General features: G+C 43.8%; 1 protein-coding gene across 6 annotated transcripts in view; it reads left to right on the top strand.

The window, feature by feature from the left end:
* Positions 1–1,382: 1,382 nt before the first annotated feature.
* DIDO1 (death inducer-obliterator 1) overlaps positions 1,383–13,532 on the top strand; it is a 72,496-nt gene continuing 60,346 nt past the window's right edge. The window contains exon 1 of one of the 6 annotated variants that reach the window (XM_077335805.1): positions 1,383–1,670. The gene's annotated coding sequence lies outside the window, so the exon portion shown is untranslated. Of the gene's footprint in view, positions 1,671–1,830; positions 2,119–13,532 lie in introns of those variants that run through there. The other 5 variants (XM_077335806.1, XM_077335809.1, XM_077335807.1 and 2 more) reach the window with 5 other exon arrangements.

Raw genomic sequence — 13,532 nt, 5'->3', positions numbered from 1 at the left:
AATATAGGATCAGCCTCAAGCATCCAGGAGAAGGATCTGTTCCGCTGCTGCTCAAAGACCACCAGTGAGCTCACCACCTTCTTAGGCAGCCATTTTGGAGTCATAGACTTGGAAGAGGCCCGACAGGCCCTCTAGTCTAGTCCAACTCCCTGCTCAATTCAGAATCAGCCTAATGCATCTATGAAAAGTAGCTGTGCAGCTGTGTTTGAAGATGGCTAGTAAAGGTCCCAGCATCTCCAGTAAAAAGGACCAAGTATCGGGGTAATGCGAAAGACCTCTGCCTGAGAACTGTGAGAGCAGCTGCTGGTTTGAGTAGATACAGGCCTCGAGGGACCCACAATCTGATTCAGTGCTACATTGCTTCACATGTGTGTCGATGAGGCATAATTAGTCGGAGCAGACAGCACGAAGGAGACTGTGGAATAGGCTGCCTAAGGAGGTGGTGAGCTCCCCCTCACTGGCAGTCTTCAAGCAATGGTTGGATGCACACTTTTCTTGGATGCTTTTGGCTGATCCTGCGTTGAGCAGGGGGGTGGACTAGATGGCCTGTATGGCCCCTTCCGACTATGATTCTATTCTATGAGACAGACCAAGAGTCTGGTTCAGTATAAGGCAGTACATAGGTTTGAAGGGGGAGTTGCAAAAATCGGACTGCCACATAAAATGTACATGAAAACCACAAACATTGTAAAGACCAACATTGTTGGTCTTAAAGGTGCTATGGGACTCAATTGTTGTGCTACTGTCTTGGTAGGGTTGCCAGAAGACGGGGGAATTGGATTGTCAGATCGAGTTTGGGAAACTGCTGGAGATCTGGGGATGGAGCCTGAAGGGGCCAGAGACCTCCGTGGGCTTCAGTGCCACAAAGGGACTTCAGTGGGCTCCAAAGCAGCCAGTTTCTCCAGGGGACTGATCTCTGTGGGCTGGGTATGAGCTGGTATTCCAAGAGATGGAGGCTGGCATCCCTGGACCTCAGTGGGGTACAGTGCTGTAAAGTCCCCCCCTCCAAAGCAGCCATTTTCTCTGTAGTGTGGAGATGAGGGGGGGGGTCCTCCGGGTCCCACCTGGAGGCTGGCATCCGTGTGCCTTGAAAAACCCAGGGGGGCACGATCAATCCGCTGTGCCTTGAAGGCAATTTCCACCCCCCACCACCACCACCTCCACCTCCACCTCCAAATCCTAAGGAAAGCGCTTTCTCCTCCCCGCCAGAGGGGGCGCAGGCGAGCCGAGTCCTGCTCCGCCCCGCGTTCCTCTCTTTCGCATAGCAACAGCACCTCCTCGGGCCGCTCTCGCTTTCTCAGGCCCCCTCCCCCACCGGTCCTCCTCTCCGCGCCTGCGCGAGAGGTCCGGCGGCCCAAGGGAACGCCGTGCGCGCGCGCGCGCGAGAACGAGAGTGGACCCTTTTTTTTTTTTTTTTTAAAGAATCTCAGTCTCGCGCGCGCTGCTCCCCGCCGCCATTTTGACGGCGGGTTTCTCCGAGCATCGAGGCGGACGGAGGCCGCGCGTTTCTCTCCCCCTCCCGCGCCCGGCGTCGCTGAGAGGAATCGGGAAGGAAAGAGGAAATGGCGGCGGCTCGCCTCGGCTGAGGCGGCGGCGACGACAGCGGGGCGCCTGGACCCCCCTCCGCCTTCCCCTCCCCCCCCGCTCGGAGCCGCCTCGCCTCTTCTGTGGTGAGTGAGGAGGGCCGGGCCGGCGCTTGCCAACCTCCAGGGGCGGCCTGGAGATCTCCCGGGATCACGGGCGGCGGTTGGGGAAAATGGCGGCGAGGAAGGGAGGAAAGGAAGGAAGGCGGGCGGGCGGGCGTTGTTTATCGGGGAGCGGCCCCGAAACCTGCTCTCCCCGAGGGCGGATGGGGGTCTGGCCGAGGGAGGGCCTGGAGGAAAGGGGGGCGCCCCTGACCTCCCCTTCCCCGCCGTCCCGGCGGTGGCCAATAATCGGGTGACGTCGAAAGGCTCCGTGACGTCACTGTGGCCGCCATTTTCCTTCCGCCGCGCGGGGCGGGGGGCGAGCGGGAGACCCGGGCACTCCTGGCCGGGCGAGGGCGGCGGCGTGCGGGAGACTTGCCCTGGGCCCAGGCCTTCTGCCCTGGAGGGTCGTCGACGTCTGGCCACGGTCGGGGTAAGGCCCACTCTCTTGGCCGGGCGGGGGGTGGGATTGCCTTGGAATTCGCCTTCTCCCAGAATTGGGTTTTTCTCGGCCGCCCCTTGGGATCCTGCTCCCTCCAGGACTGGGCCGTGATAGCTTGGTCGCTTCCTGCCGCAGGGCTTTCCTTATAGAGCGACCAGCCTTAAGCCTAAATTACTGGGCTCAGATTCTGAACACAGTGGGGCAATGCACTTTCAATGTGCTTTTGCAGGGAAATCTACGTCTAAAGACCATTGAATGTGCATTATGGTACGGTGTGTTGCCCCTCTTATTTAACAGCTATAATCTGTTTGTGTGCCCTTTTCGGTTTGCAGATTTTATATTTAATGTATTATTAGGTATGCTTATTTACTTATTTAGCGTGTGTAGGTATGTAATATAATAGATATAACAGATATATCTTGTGTAGGAGTGACTTTTTTTACCAGTTATGGATTGCTTTCTGACCGTTAGATTCTTACTCCCATTGTTGAAGCTAGCCTGTTTTTTAAGAAGAAAATTTTTGTTTTTAGTCACCAAACATTTCATGTCTAGGTAAATTCTTAAAAGCTGTGGTCATGAGAAAAATCAAAAATGGCTTTTGTGTTTAATCCCAGCATTTTGGGTTCAAGGGTCTGTGAAAGTTAGAACCCTTGTATTTAGCACAGAATGTGAATGATTAAACAACAGGTCTGTTATTGTGCATGATGGGTATTTCTGTGTGAAGGGCTGTTGTATGCATTTTCAAAAGTAATCTTCATAGAAAAAGGTAGGTGTTTTTGTAACATTAAAATACTGTATCAAATGCATTTGAACAGCTTTTAAAACCAGGAACGCATAGTGAAGCATTTGTCTCTTTGTTTTTGCTAGTAGCCTTCTGTAAGATTCCCCTCAAACAAACTGTATGCTTAACAATGGAATAAAATAAACTACATTCTGTAGTGCCATCAGTACAAACAACATTTTCTAAGTCAAACTACTTGTAATAAGATTTAAATCTTTTAATGTTCAGTCTTTTCAAAATGTGCACAGCAAACTACTATCCTAATTTGGAGGTCGCAGCTTCTGCATTTGGCTTTTGGAACATTTCATAAGATTTGCCCAATTTTGTAGTTAGATATCATTCAATTTTTGCCCTGTCTTTTCCTCCATGATACATACAAGACTGAAAGTAGAAATTAAATTAAAGGGTGATTTTAAGGAAATGAATTCAGTTTGAGCTTTTGGGGCTTATGAGGTTACATGGTAGCAACTAGAAAGTGAAAACAAATATTTTGTGGTATGCTTTTCCTTCCTTTGAAATCTGACTGCTATTTAACTTGAACTTCAGCCAAAAGTCATATTACTATTTGCACAATTAAAAATAGGTATAGTTGGACATGACAGAGACAGAATTATCTTAATAGGAGAATCGAGTAGCCCTTCATCATATCCATAATTGGGGGTAGTTGTGTGAAATCTATTAGAAACTGAGCTCATGTTAAACTTTAAGATTATAATTTATTTATTATATTTATAATGCTGCCCTCTCCAAAGGCTCAGGGTGGTTTACATAAAATGGACGATACAGATACTCGTGAACACTGGTGAATCATTATCATAATTTTGTTATGATAAAGTTTTTAGCTAGTGTCAGATACATGGGCTTTTCATTCTAAAGTCTTTCTAGTGTACTTTACATAAATGAAAGAAATAACAAGTTTATAATGGCTGTCTTGATTATAAAAATAATAGAACAAAGGAATTGTTATGCTGATTTGTGAATTTTGGATGTGTATCTTGATTAAACCTGCAACAATCTTATCTCCAGAAAACTGCAGAAAAGTTCAGAAGACAATAAGTAAATTATACCAGCTTTTCCTAGCTTGTATGGTAAAGAGGAGCAGTAGCTCAGTGGAGCCTCCGCTTAGCATGCAGAAGGTCCCAGACTCAATCCCTGGCATCTCTAGTTAAAAATATCCTGGAGACCTACTCCCAGTCTGAGTAGAGAATACTGACCTTGATTGACAGTCTGATTCAGTATTGTCAACTTTGTATGTTGCTTTTTGTTAACACTACTGTTCCAACATCTACACTTTTTCTTTTGGTATATTTCCTTGAAATTGACAAAACTTGCTGGAATTTGGCAAGAGTGGTATACAAAAATAAAATAATTATCAATATTACCATGGTTATATTTCTAATTATGAGGGACACAGAGAATATAACAATAGTTCAGTGGACACGGCAGCATAACGCATGAGTAAAGTTTGTCAGGATGGAAAGAAAACATAGTAAATGCCATATTAGGGTCATTTTGTGGGCCTTCACAAATGTAAAAGTTAAAAGGCAAAATATAAAGATCTGATTTTATTGACTTTATCAATTAAAATTGAGCTGTATATAGACCATTGCAGGTTTTTTCTTGTGACAGGATAATCTTTGAAGTCCGTATATCCTTTGCCCTTTATAGTTCCTGCAATTGATAGATTTCTGTTTAACAGCCTTACAGAGATCATATTATATTATGTGATAGGTTAAGAATTTGGCAACATAAAGCCCAAAGTTCACTACAGCAAATCTATAAGGTTTTGAATCCTTTTGATGGAGTTTCAATGGGAATAGCCTCCTGAAGAGACTCTTGCTAGCAATAGAGACTTGAGGTATCCTGGCATTTTACCAATTAACCTTTCCTCTGGGTCGTATTGTTACTGCTTCTTTGGTGTGCTGTACTCATCTTTTTCTGTCCTTACAGTTTTTATCTGTAGTTTGCATCAGGCCCTTCCTGGAAAAATAGGCTAACGCTATTCTGTTAGTGAATGTTTACTAACTTTTGAAGGCTGTGATCTAAAAAAAAATAAGGTTTGAGGTTTTTTTGGGATATAGTTGTAGTTTAGTAGAGATTTTTATTTAAAAACTATTTAAATTGATATTTTATTAACTCTCTGACTGATGCTTCAGAATCCATACCTTAAGAGGTTTATGTTGATTTCTAGGGCTTTTAAATATTTTTCTTGCCTTGGCTAATGCTGCTGTCATGTAAAACTGAAGACTTAGTTGTAATAAGTTCACCTGTTTTTTAAAAGTCATTTGTCTTTTAAAAGATTTTACAATAAATATAGTCATTTGTGTGCTGGTTGTTAGTTGATGTTTCTTAAATGGCTCACTAAGGTCAGAGGCTGTGGCCTCATGGGTAACACCTGTCGGCCAAGGTACCGCTAGAGAAATGTATCTATTTGGACATTGTAATTTTGCCACCCAGGGCCAGAGATAGCTGTTTATGACAGGGTTGAAAGTTTTAAGGCAGGGTTTCACAGGCTAGTGGTTTGCATAGGCATATGGACAGTGGGTTTTCTTATTTAATCAAGGTGTAAGCCACAATCAGATTCGCCCCATGCTTTAAACCAGCGGTTCCTGCTGTCTCCTTGGCATCCAGGCCTTCTCCAGTAGGCCCCACCCCCTTCTCTGACCGCGGAGCAGCTCAAGCTGGCCTGCTTCACCTGGGCAGTACTGAAGCTGCCATGTCGATACACCAACCCAGGGGAATGGCTGCTTGCCACAGCCACCCCATCCTGAAGAGGAACAGCCACCAGGGCTGGCCTTTCCGGCCAGAGGGGAGGCTGCAGGGGAAGAGTTGCTATGCTTGGCCCCCATGTGGAGCTCCAGGAGTGCAGGGAGGCAGCAGGTAGCCCCAACATCCTGAATGCAGAGGCTGGCTGGGCAAGATGGCATCAGTGGGCCAGCAGGGCTGAAAGGTTAAACAGTTGGGTATCAAGGGAAGGGAGAGGGTTGGGCATGGAGGAGCGGCTTTGAAACTGCACTGGAGGGGCAAAGGAGGAGTGGGAATGGGGCAAGAGATAAAGCAGAGGTGAGGGAGACAGTCAGGGTTGGGTGCAGGTAGGACGAGGAGGAAGGTGTGGATGGAGGATGGTGCACGAAGAGACGCTGGAGACACGCAGAGAGCCTGAGGAGGGTACAACTCAGCCAGCAGAGGGGATGGGGCCCCAGGAGACTTCACAACCCCCTCCACACACACAAACAGATGAAGCAGCCCCCCTCCTTCATGAAAATGTATCTGGGGAAAAAACTACTAACTACTAACCTGTAGGATCTGGGAAGGGTGTGTTGCACCCAGGGAAGCAGTGGAGACTGCTATTTTGAAATCTCCTGCACAAGAACAATGAGGCCTAAAATCCCCACCCCCGTATACTGCATCCAATTATCAGAACCCAGTGATAATGCAAGGGGAAGACTATTTTGTCTCTTCTTGGCCACCATAGAAATTACAAGTCTAGTAAGAGGTCAAGTCTGCAACAAGCTCTTCTTGGGAACCAAAACAGGCAGGAGAGTACAGGAAGCAATGGGCAGGGCACAGACATGCAGCACAGCATGGCTTTTTCTTCTCAGTGCAGCCACAACAGGAAGAGTCAGACTGGTGCCCCCTTTACTGCCCAAAAATTCCTCACTACCACAGAACCACCCGTTGCTACTTTAAACAACCCCCGATTTCACCTTGCATGCTTGAGATCTCTGCTCCATTGTGCCTCGCTTTCTTGTGTTCTCTGCATTCCTGAACGCCTGTGCTGCTAATTGAATGGAATAGGAATGGAGCGGTCTGATGCTGTGGCATGCAAAATGACTCACTGCTGAGTCAGCCACTTCACCAAGCTTAGCTCTCTAAGGACCGAGGTCTTAATGTTGGACAGCCCTGATTCATGTCTGCTTTATAGGCTGCCAGCCAGCAGGCCAGCACTAGTCTGTCTGAACACAGGTGAAACCATATGGTGTGCCTGGTGGTTGCATATCTCAATCATGTCCTGAGACCAGTGGAGTGAAGCAGTGCCTCAAGGGCTACATCACACTGCCATAGGGGCCATGTGCAGCCTTTTTAAACTGTAGTTCTGGTAGTTTATTAAGTAATTTTTCTTTAAGTCAGTTCAGTCAGCTTCAGTGTCCATTTGAATTAGGCACTAGGATACTTATGCTAGCATTATTCAAGTTAAAATTAGAAATACTGTGCAAGAGAAATTGAATAAATCATAGGACAATTATGTTTATTAGCAGAGTCTCAAAGTGTTAGACTGGCTTAATATCCCATTGCTTTATTAAGACATGATTGACAGAAAATGAATGTTATTCTACAATAGAGTAGGCGGAAGGATAGAAAGAACAAGAGGAACAAAAGCTGTCAAAAATAAGTGAACTCTTATCAGTAGGTTAAATATTTCCCTTTAAGCTGCTTAATTTGCTGGTTTTATTTTTTAAAACTGGATCCATGGTTCTTCAATGCATTGAATCACTAACAGTGAGCTAAAGTTGTTTACATTGATAGGAGTCAAGCTTGAAAATAACTTTTGAATATTGGCATAAGCAGCAGTGGACAGGAAATTTTCCATTATTCTATTTATAGAACACTTTCCATTTGCAATATTTCTTTGGATTTGCCAAAGAAATCGGCTATTTTCAGCATCTTAATCTGTTAACAATTTAAAAGAGATTAATTGCATCTTAAAATATTATTCCAGTAAAATAATTTATAAGTCTGTTTTCATATTTGAAGAATATTAAGTGGGGCTTTTATATTTTTTCTCTTAATTGAATACTTCAGCTCAGTTAAATTTCTCTGGTGAAACAAAGGTTGAGTCCAGTGGCACCTTTAAGACTACTGAAAGGTGCCACTGGAGTTGAAGTTTGTTCTGCTGCTTCAGACCAACACGGCTACCCACCTGAATCTATTTATCTGGTGGAAAGACTTGGATATGTTGGTTACTTTCTTCATTTATACCCCAACTTCCTTTTCAGAGGGAGCCCAGAGCAACTGTTCTCTCTTGCATTTTATCCTGATAGTAAAAACTCTGAGGTAGATTTAGGTGACTAGCTGTGTTAGTCTAAAGCAGCAAAAGAAAGTTCAAATCCAGGGACACCCTTAAGACTGATTCAGTTTTATTCAGGGTATACACTTTCATTTGCATGCACGCATAAAAGAACTAATACATGTTGTCTCATTATGGAAACTAGTTTTGCTTGCTATCATTGTGGATAATGCCCACACTGGCTATGAAGAATGGATGCCTAACCAAATCTAGAACAAAGTAATGAAGTCAAAACTTTGTGTCTTCCCCCCCCCCCGAATTGTACTCTGTACTCTCAGCTGAAAGCTCAGAAGGCGGTTTACTGAAATTAAAAGAATCCCATTATTTCAAAAGTAATAATAGCAGGATAAGAGTGTAAGAAAAACGGGGAGAACAAAAATACCAGTGTAGTGGCAGACTAAAAGCAGAAGCAAGCATAAAACAAGGCTCAAACTAATAATGCAGCATTCTAATTGTTAAAAGATTAGGAAATAAAGATATTTTCACCCCTAAAACCTGACCAGCTTGATCCTGTGTACATTTCTGGCATGAGACTGGTGAAAAGATGCAGACCTCTCTGCCTCTGTCTTACCTCTAAAAGTGAGGACAAATGTAGCTGTGCCTCTGAAGATTTCAGTCATTGGACAGCTTCATATGGGAACCAGGAGTCGGCTGTCTCTAGACTGTCCAGGATTTAAAGCTAAGAACCAGCACTTTAAATGTCTTCCAGAGTTGATTTGGCCGCTCATTCTGGCAAGCTAAATTTCCTGTCATCCAGCAGTGTTGCTGTTGAATTTTGAACCAACTGGAACTTTCCAACCATCTTTAGAGACAGTATATAGCATTAAACTATCCCAAACAAAAAAAGCATGTTTCCTTTGAGGCCTTACTGCCAGCACAGTGGTTAAGTTGTATGGTGCTGAAGGAGAGTGCATGCTTTGGTTTTGTATTTGAAAAAAAACCAGCCATGAAAAAGCACAAATTAAATAAACAAGATCCTTGCACCTGGAAATCCTCAACATGATATTTGTGACCTGGTATCCTATGAAAACAACAGCTACAGCTGATGTGTACTTTGTGCGTAGCTCTCAGAAATAGCCTCTTGTGGCGCAGAGTGGTAAGGCAGCAGACATACAGTCTGAAAGCTCTGCCCATGAGGCTGGGAGTTCAATCCCAGCACCTGCTCAAGGTTGACTCAGCCTTCCACCCTTCCGAGGTCGGTAAAATGAGTACCCAGCTTGCTGCGGGGTAAAACGGTAATGACTGGGGAAGGCACTGGCAAACCACCCCGTATTCAGTCTGCCATGAAAACGTTAGAGGGCGTCACCCCAAGGGTCAGACATGACTCGGTGCTTGCACAGGGGATACCTTTACCTACCAAATTAAAGCATGTGACCGTATAAAGAACTCATTGAATTGGCATTTTATAGAAGAAACTGTTGAAAGAACAGCTGTAAATTGTATGTGTAGATTGCAAAATAAACACAGAATAATTCACTACAGATAAGGGGTTTGGAATAAAGCTGCATAAGTGGTAGTGCTTAAGCAGTATTGGATTTAATTTGGTAGCAGACAATTGTATCCAGCATTGTTACACTTCACTTTTTACTGGTGGCATGCTCTAGATCAGGGGTATTCAAACTGCGGCCCTCCAGATGTCCATGGACTCCAATTCCCAGGAGCCCCTGCCAGCGAATGCTGGCAGGGGCTCCTGGGAATTGGAGTCCATGGACATCTGGAGGGCCGCAGTTTGAATACCCCTGCTCTAGATTGTGTGAATGGCCCTTTTCTTTGCTCCTCTAATTCTGCTAGTCCAAGGAGATAGATGAAGATGGGTTAGTCTGTAGCAGTAGAAAAGAGGAAGAGTCCAGTAGCGCCATAAAGGTTAACAAAATTTATGGCTGGGAATGAACTTCTGTTAGTCACTGTTCACTTCTTTGTGTACCACATATCTGAAGAAGTGAGCAGTGACACACAAATGTTCACAACCTTCCACAAATTTTGTTCATTTTTAAGGTGTTACTGGACTTTTGCTCCTTTCTGTTAGAAAGGATTATATCCAGGTCTTTGATAATAGAATGATATTTGTTGCTCTTGGGGTGAAAGGCAGGTACAAGTGCAGTAAATAAAGACCTAGGGAATGAAAAGTGGTTTCTAGGATATACTTTTTGTAGCCTCATTTAATTAAAACATTTGTTTCAGTGCAATTAAGATTCAAGTCGGAGAGGTTCAATAAAAGGAAAACCAAAATGTCCCTTAGCATTGTAAACATTATATTGAACTCTGAGTTTTTAAAATAGCTTTTTTTTTGGGGGGGGGGGATCCCAATATTTAGTAGAAGACATTTGCTATGAGGGCTGGCTCAGCCTAGTAGTGTACTGGACTAGAATTTGGATCTTTTGCTCAGCCATGGAAGCCTGCAAGATTTCCTTGGGCCTGTTGCTACCTTCCAACCTAACTTATCCTCACAGTTAGGCTGGGAAGGGAAACAATGTAAAAAGCTGATTAGGTCCCCCAGTGAGTAAGAAAAATGGTATCTAGGGGGTTCCTCCTCCCCCTTTGTCTGGGGGGGGGGAGGAAAGCTATTTGAGGGAAAGAGTAGATCCTACATTACTTCTGAGAACAGTTAGAAGATGGCCTTGTGTGTGATGGTGCAGTCCTCTTGACCAGGAGTGAAGTTTGGCACAGAGGTGAGCTAACATATCTTCCTCCAGGAGCATTTCCCCATCACATGCTGTAATGCAAAATCATTTAATTAAATATGGTGAACATGGCAACTCTTCCTGCAGAGCTTGAGGTACCCGTAATTAGCAACTGTAAAAAGGTTTATTGAGGAGTTAAAACTCACTCTGGTTTTGATACAAATTGGACTGATAATGTGAAAATTGCTCATTTGCAGCTGCTTGCAGAAAAGTAGGGGAGGTCAGTCCTTTTATAGCAGGGGCAGTCAAACTGCGGCCCTCCAGATGCTCATGGACTACAATTCCCATGAGCCCCTGCCAGCGGAATTGTAGTCCATGGACATCTGGAGGGCTGCAGCTTGATTATTCCTGTTTTATAGTGAGTGTAGTCATAAAACTAAACTCCAGATAGCTGGTTTCAGAGAATGCACTTCAGCTTTTGTTTCCTATTTTCAATGAAGTTGTCCCTTACAATTGATGTTACCATTCCCAGATGCTTAAAGCTATGTTCAGAATGTTCCAGCCTATGCCCACTTAAGCACATAAACATTAAAAAAGATTGCTGGTGCCAGACTAGGTACACTAAGAGAAAAACAGATTGTCACCCTTAATGTTGGACTGAGCATCAGCTGCTGTTAAAGAGAAAAGAGCAGGCATATAATGGTTGACTCACTTCTGTGCACTCAGTCTCTTGAAGGGCAGTTCCAAGTGCAGAAACTGCAGCAGTAATGCTTTTTCTTTGACTGTATCACTGTAGCTGTAGGTGGGAATGGCACATTCCCTAAGCCAGCACACTATTTTATTTATTTATTTATTTGGATTTCTGTACCGCCCATTTCTTTGCATCTCTGGGCGATTTACTTTGAAACATTCTATAACTTACATGGAACGTTATACAGACTGTAATATCAAACAACTTTCAGTAAAGTATCACATATATAATATAAATAACAATTAACAGTAACATTGGTAGGTTAATTATTTCAGTCATGGGGGGGCATCTAGGGGGGGACCAGCAGGTGTTCTGAGTTGGTTGGCCTCAAGCAAATGCCTGGTGGAGGAGCTCCCTCTTGCAGGCCCCGCAGAACTGTGGAAGTTCGGGCAGGGCTCTGATCTCCTCAGGGAGCTCATTCCACCAGGTGGGGGCCAGGACCAAGAAGGCTCTGGCCCTTGTTGAGGCCTGACGTGCTTATCTGGAGAGAAAGCTAAAATCCTAATGTACTGGGTACAGATTTATACTCTTCCCAAAGGCTAATTTGTTGTATTGCGATGTCTCTGATTTGCTTCCCTGGAATAAATCATAAATGCTGATAATCTAACTATTCTTGATTTGCAGAGATAAGAGTGAAGGGCCCTTGACTCAACTTCTCCTATGAAACAAGGAGGAGGGTTATCTTTGGCAGTTTTGTAGAGAGAAAAAGTAGTGACATGTGCTGACAAGGAAGTGACTGGACGTTCTGGATATCCTATTTTGGGTGTATTCTTGACAGTTGCTTTAGCATTTCTCCAAAGTTTGCGCATAAAAATGAACATTAAATGCATTGCATTAATATTTGTTGAAATCCGTTGGTTTTTCTTAACACCAAGAGAACTGTGCCATGACCTTTCTTAAATTAAAAACATTATGTACAGCATAGCTTTAATGGAGGTCTGTCTTTTGAGTACATCAGGAATTTCTGTATTCGTCTTAACCAGAATTTGCCAAAAATGTTGTAAACCACTGATTGATGATGAGAGAATATCAATGCATTTAGTATATGTTCAACAGTCAATATGTGTGACCTATGTTGGATTCATAGAATACACACACCTCACTGATTGTGGCATCAGATCTGACTTGAATCTTCACAGTGGTTTTGTCTGTGATATATATGTCATTTTTTGGATCAGTGGGGATTCCACAGGGAAAAATAGTTTTGAGGTCACGTACCATAAAAGGCTATGCATTTGTCTACTGTCTGCTTTTAGTGGACGCAAGGAAAGTCCTCACAAGTGCTGGTATCTAGGGAGATTTTCCATTAGTTGTTTTGGAACTAATTTTCCATTAGTTGTTTTAGAGAGCCAGTTTGATGTAGTGGTTAGGAGTGCGGACTTCTAATCTGGTGAGCCGGGTTCAATTTTGCGCTCCCCCACATGCAGCTAGCTGGGTGACCTTGGGCTTGCCAGGGCACTGATAAAGCTATTCTGACCAAGCAGGAATATCAGGGCTCTCTCAGCCTCACCTCCCTCACAGGGTGTCTGTTGTGGGGAGAGGAAAGAGAAGGCACTTGTAAGCTGTTTTGAGACTCCTTAAAAGCAGCATATAAGAACCAACTCTTCTTCTTCTAGAAGGTATATAAATATATATTGTATACAAATCAAATAATAAAATAACTTAAATTGGTGGGATAATATAAATGTGAAGAGTATCTTCTATGTAATTGCCTTAAGTTTGCAGCTTCCCAGAGAGCTAAGTGAAATTGTCTACTTTGGCCCTAAAGTAATCATTCTCTGTCCACCTCTGGTAGTGCTGGGATTTGGAAGTTTTAGTAGCACTTTTTGACATAGAATCCTGTTTTGTACTGTCCTACGGAGGAGTTGCTTGATTGTTAAATCTGTGTGTAGACCCAGTTGGGCTAATAGGGGCTTCCCTATGGCTGTTTCAGCTTAGGGGAGGTCTCTCTGTGTTTTGGTTTGGAATGACAGGCCCCGTGGCAAGTTCATGAGCCTATGAATTGGCCCTGATTCGAGGATTTGCTACAGATTAGGCGAAATGTTGTTTTCAAATTTATTTATTTACCAAGTTGATTTTTGCTTTTGTGTATGGTGATAATTATTCATGACATTTGTTTTGAGTAGGAGTTACATTAAGCAAATTTGTACCTACAGAACTAATCAAGTCAGATATCTCTTCATG

The sequence above is a fragment of the Paroedura picta genome, chromosome 4, assembly GCF_049243985.1.
Source record: "Paroedura picta isolate Pp20150507F chromosome 4, Ppicta_v3.0, whole genome shotgun sequence".
In the NCBI taxonomy this organism is placed as follows: Eukaryota; Metazoa; Chordata; class Lepidosauria; order Squamata; family Gekkonidae; genus Paroedura; species Paroedura picta.
Note: the sequence above shows the minus strand (reverse complement) of the source record. Positions and strands in the feature narration are given on the sequence as shown.